The sequence below is a fragment of the Neolamprologus brichardi genome, chromosome 14, assembly GCF_056152115.1.
Source record: "Neolamprologus brichardi isolate AB-2024 chromosome 14, ASM5615211v1, whole genome shotgun sequence".
NCBI lineage: Eukaryota > Metazoa > Chordata > Actinopteri > Cichliformes > Cichlidae > Neolamprologus > Neolamprologus brichardi.
This window is the reverse complement of record NC_142117.1, coordinates 29,266,139-29,272,325: the sequence shown is the minus strand read 5'-3', so window position 1 is coordinate 29,272,325 and position 6,187 is coordinate 29,266,139. Positions and strand designations below refer to the sequence as shown.

The window sequence follows — 6,187 nt, the reverse complement described above, 5'->3', positions numbered from 1 at the left end:
TGGCAGTACTTTTTCAGCATGGCCTTAAGTGTTTGGTGCCAACGCTCAAGTGCACCCTGCGACTCTGGGTGATAAGCACTGGACACAGAATGAGAAATGCCAAGGGAGATTAAAGTCTGTTTAAATGCTTGGGATAAGAAGTTAGTTCCCTGGTCTGTTTGCACTGTTTTTGGGAGACCAAAGGTGGTAAAAAATTTGATCAGCGCCTTAGTAATGTTTGCAGTGGTGATCCTCTGCAGAGGAATGGCTTCAGGGAACCGCGTGGACAAGCACATTATGGTCAATAAAAAATGATTACCTGCCCGTGTTCTTGGCAACGGACCAACACAATCGACCAAAACATGCTCAAATGGCTCACCAACAGCAGGTATTGGACATAGTGGGGCAGGGGGCACAGTTTGGTTTGGTTTGCCCACCAGTTGACACGTGTGACAAGTATTACAATACCTTGCAACATCTGCCTTCATTGCCGGCCAGAAGAAGTGCTGCAGAATACGGTCATATGTTTTAGTTATCCCCAAATGTCCTGACCATGAATGGTCATGGGCTAATTGTAGCACGTGCTGATGCAAACTAGCCGGGACCACTATCTGTTGGACTACACTCCAGTCCTCCCCTGGCTTTGAGGTCCACCTGCGCATTAACAGTCCATCACAAACAACTAATGTCTGCTTCCTGTCTCCTGTCGGACCATTGCTCTCATCTACGGTGGCAAAACATTTGGCTAACGACGGGTCCTCTTTCTGAGCTATAATAAGGGCCTCCCGTGTGAGGAGAGGGGGGGCTGCAGGTTCAGGAGCAGGCTCAGCTACTTCTTGAGCCAGTTCCTTGGCATCAGGACCCACCTCCTCCTCGGAGGGCATCACATCCTTTTCCAAAATAGAGCCGACCACTGACCCTGACAAGTCAACTACTTCTCCCTGCCGATGGGCGTGTGACCGGGTAAGAACACCTACAGGAAATACATCCGGGTGCTGCCGGCTTAAAACATCTGACAAAGGACTAGGGTCAGGAGTCTTTGTGACCTCTGGGGTAGGATAAACCTTCCCGCCTGCAATGTCATTTCCCATTATAAAATCCACGCCATCAATTGGGAAGCAAGGACACACAGCTACAGGAAAAATACCACTTACTAGGTCACTCTGCACCCAAATTCGATGGAGGGGGCGGGCACATAAGTCATTCCAACGCCTCTAACAATAACATCAGTGCCGCTGGCAGTCTTTTCATCAAAGGCAAGTGCACTGGCCAGTATGAGGGACTGTGAGCCACCTGTGTCACGTAAAATGGTCACAGTACGCTCATCTTCAGGCTCACCAGAGAGCGACACTGCTCCTTTGAAAATGAAGGGTTTAAAACATTCATCAGGAGTCTCAGTGCTAAGGGGTCTGTTAACAGGAGAAGCGATTTTAATCAGCCCTATCCCTTTTGGCTTACGTGGTGTTGAAGCTGGCTGTCTTCGCCCGTAGGCCTCGCAGTCTGCTATTAAATGGCCAGATTTAAAACAGTAGAAACATTTCTGGTCTGACCTGGGACGAGGCACAGGTACTTCTCCCCTTGTGTCTTGCTCACCACTAGCACCGCTAGCCTTCGCTAGGGTGTCGCGTCACTCATGCTTAACGACACTGGCTTTATGGACAAGTGCGAACTCGTCAGCCAGTGTCGCGGTCTGCTGCAACGAGGAGACCTTCTGTTCGTTCAGATATACTGCCATCCGCTCGGAGATGCAGTTTTTAAATTCCTCAATGAGAATTAACTCCCGTACCGAAACTAGGTACAGGCCATACACCATCGGTCAAAGAGGACACTCTTTTCCCTCGCGAAATCCAGGAAGGATTGACCCGGCACCTTTTTCAACCCCTGAAATCACTGCCTGTAAGCCTTGGGGACTAGTTGGTAGGCTAACAGGATTGCACTTTTCACTTTGTCGTAGTCCAAACTGCATTCAGCGGACAATGAGGAACAAACCTCCTGTGCCTTGCCCACCAGCTTGCAGTGCAGCAGGATGGCCCACGCATCCCGCGGCCAACACAAGGCTGTCGCTATCCGCTCAAATGATTCAAAATAAATCTCCACCTCAGTGTCACGAAATACAGGGACCAGACGACTATTCCTTCCTACATCAAACTGTATCTCTGTCTGTGACAGCGAAGCCGCCACAGGAGGGGAGGAGGCCTGCTGGAGTTCCAGCTGTCGCAGCTTGACCTTAGTCTCCGCCTCCACCTTCATCAGCTCAACCTCCCTAGCCCTAGCCAGTTCCGCGTCCAAACGCCTAAGCTCTATCTCCCTTTTCAGCTGGAACTCTCTCTCATGCTGTTCCTTTTCCAGCTGGAGACGAGCCAGACGGACTTTGAGCCTAGCATCCTGCTTAGAACCCTCTGATGACTGGGTGGAGAGCGGATCAAAATGGGGCAGCGTCATTGGCCCGCCCTCAGGCAGCCCCTGGCCCACAGGTGTAGACACTGACGGTTTTACGGCCTGGCTTGTAACCTCAGGCGCTGCACTTGATCCAGCCGGACTGGGTGTGCTCGGGGGTTCTTGCCTTACAACCACCCCCTTCTCCAACAACCCAGACACCAGAGCGGCCTTCAGCTCCGCTTTGCGTAGACCAGTGGAGACACTGATCCCGTAATATGTTGCCACCTCATGCAGATCCCTCTTCCTACAAACCTCAAGCAGGGCAAGCGACGGCTCTGCCGTAAATCAAGAAATATCAAAAGTGGCCATGAAAACTCAAAACGGCCTGCAAAACACCAGCTAACCACAAAAGGGCCACACAACACCTTCACTACACAACCACAAACAGGCAAAATAAAATGTGTTGTGTATAGTCAACCATTAACTAAAATTCTGCCCACACTCCCCCCAGTCCTGCCTACTCAGAATTTAGCCTGACCTAGCTTCTGGAGCGTACCAGGCTCGAGGCCACTTTAAAGGCAAAACATCAAGTGTCAAAGGCACCGAAAAGAAAAAAAATACCCCCAACAGAGAATTAATCCCCACCCGGGTTTGCTCCGAAAATAACAAAGGCAAAACAAAAAACGAGTGTCCGAAGGAAGAGCAAATGCTCAGCTAGACACTCCCCTGTGCTAGCCGGGGAGAGCAGCAACTAGTCAAATGACCCTCACACAACACACAAACACCTATTCACACTCATCACCGCAGATCCCTGTGGCTTCTGCACTGTGGCTGCAGGGTGATCCCACGTCTGGTGCTCTCCTCAGCTCTTTCCGGGAAGGTGGTGCGGTGGCCTCTCCAGTGTTTGTCTTTAGGCTTTTGCACTCTGGGAAGCCTGTGGATGTTCGGTCCTGGGTCTTCTCCATGTCTGCTTCATGCTCTGGGGGGCAGGGCTATGGCTCCCTACACCCTCTAGCACAGTGGTTCCCAAACCTTTGTTGCTAGGCCCCCCTTTGTTTTACAAGGACAAAGAGGAAACAAATCCTGTCGGGGATACCTACCTTGGCACGACAGGTGTTGTGCAGGTGAAACCAAAGGCAAGATATGCTTCATTATGTGTTCTAGTTTTTGGCTGGCAAGGAAGTTGGTTTGGAAGCATATTTGGCGATGCTTCAACCTCTGTTTTGTGTTTGCGTGGGAGCCCAGTCCAAAAACATGTTCATTATGCTAGCAGCGTGCAAGCATTCATTACTTTTTTTTTCATACCGCCATTGCAGAGCCATTGCCCCCCCTCCCCGCACCACTGCTCTAGCAGGTCGTTACATGGATAAACCTTTTGAACTCAAGTGCGCTCACACACACAGGTGTACACACGGGTGCTCACAGACACAAACTATATCTTCCTTGGCTGCTACCTTAAAGCAATCGTGCGCTGTCAGTCTTGCGTGCTGCTCATTAACATTCAATATTGAGCATTTAGTGTTATGTACATGTATCTAGGTTGTTGCTTTGATCTCTGTATTGTGTTGTTCTCTGGTTGGTTGTTTTCTTTTTTCTTCTTTTAACAGGTGATACAACAGATTTTCTCAGTCTTCTCTTACTGTCCCCCCTTCCACCCGTTTTTCTTTCTCCCTTTCTTTCTTTCTCGTTCTCCTTTACTGTTTAAATGTCTGTCCAATTTGTCAAAACTTAAAATAAAATAAAATAAAATAAAATAAAATAAAATAGATCAATCAAGTGGACCAATATGGCATTGCCATATTTTCTCCACTTGAAAAAATAAATCCGTCGGGCATCTTTCCTGGCCTTCAGAAAACAATTCTGATTACTAAAGTATGGAACGGGAAAGGCAACAAGAAAAAAAAATCTCTTGAGTGCTCCATCTATCAATATTGTGGAATCGAGGGGAATGGGTGTCAAAGGAAGATGACAACACTGCGTAGCAAGGTTTTGTGTGATCGTTGTTCTCGAAAGCTGTAACCTTTAAAATAATGATGCACAGTCATCTGTGAGACAACTTCAGCAGTCCAGCAGAAGATATTTGGCTACAGAAGACAGTAGAAGATTTCTTTACTGCACTTAATTTTTTTTTTTTTAATTCATTTAATATTGACACTTTTTCAACTCTGAGAAGTGCTTCAGTTCTATATGGCAGATAACAACTCAGTGAATGTTTTTTTGCAGCGACCTAATGACCGGATGATTATTGTGCAGATTCTGGTAATAATTTTTCTTTGTATTAAGATGTTGCTCATCCTGACTTTTGTAAAAAAAAATAATTGTTTTGTTGGGTTCAAATATTGAGGAGGGGTAGAGGAGGTAATCAACTTCCATAATAACAACACTGATCCGGCCAGGTGAAGTCAAACGATGATTTTAATGACACGCGTGGGAAGACCGCCACTGTACGCAGACAGCGCCGATCCCCAACTTACAGAGCATAAGCAGGTGTTTTATACCTTCTGGGCTTAAATTTACTGACGCCCTTAAACATCACTCAGATACAGTTCATACCTAGGTTTCAAAACCACAATGACTTAAGACAGTTTAAAATAACATTGTCTCCATCTCCACAGCAGATGCTTCCTGTCAGCCTTCTGACTTTCACTTCCCGTCTGGAAAACCAAACTGTTCCTCTGTTTGCAGAGACAATTTTAGAGTTACAAGCAAACATGATTAACCTCTCACCTATAAATGAGATAAAGTCTACTGTGTGTGTGTCAGCATGAACTGCACTCAGTTTCAACTTGTAACCTTTTTCCACCAGACGGAAGGCCAGCACATACACATTTCAGATTATAACAAGCATTCAAAAGCATTTAAGATTATAGATTCAACTCAACAGTTTAGAGTGGTTATAACTGCACCTGTAATAAAGGCTAATCGGGTACCAATATGTTTAAACATCTGAATACAATATCAATACTGCAGATTGTATTAATGCAATGGTAATGATGATGATTATTAACAATAGCAGTAAAATAATTTCTAATCCCCCACAGTTTCACACATCTGCACGCTACATCTTATTTTCTGTAACGTTACTGTCAAACAGCATTTTGTTATTTGTGAGTGATATCCTGGTAATCTTAACCTATTTTCATTTTGCAATACAAGTGTGGTTGTGTATAATCATCACTATTTTTGTGCTTATGTATACTTTTGTCACACCAGTTACTCTGACAGCAATGACTCTGGAGCGCTATGTGGCTATTTGTATGCCCCTGCGTCATGGACAGCTCTGCTCCACACGCAGCACTATGTACTGTATCCTGATCATTCATGGTGTCAGCTTTGCCCCTTGTATAATTATTCTGTCCATGTTCTTTGCTACTGTCTCACTTAACTTCTACAGAAAATATATGATTTGCACTGTTGAGTTGTTTATTCTTTACAGGTGGCAGGATCAAGTTCGATCAGCAATACATCAGTTTTATTTCTTGATTATGAGGATTATTATTATTTTCTCATATGTTCAAATAACGAAAGTGGCCAAAGCTGCATCGGGAGAGGATAAGAAGTCAATACACAAAGGCCTCAAAACAGTGGTCCTTCATACTTTCTAGCTGCTCCTCTGTCTCATCTAGCTGCCTACCCCATTTATAGAAAACACAGTCCTTCAGATTCATTTTAATTTATTTTGAAATTTCAGATATTTTAATTATTTATTATTTAGTATTGTTCCAAGGTGTCTGAGTCCTCTCATTTATGGACTCAGGGATGAAAAATTCTTTTTTGCACTTAAGAATCTTTTGCTTACTTCATCATGTTCAAAAGAAACCTAATTTGA

At 45.3% G+C, this 6,187-nt stretch overlaps 1 pseudogene; it reads left to right on the top strand.

The window, feature by feature from the left end:
- The first annotated feature begins 4,545 nt into the window (after window positions 1-4,545).
- On the top strand, window positions 4,546-6,187 carry LOC102790961 (odorant receptor 131-2 pseudogene; annotated as a pseudogene).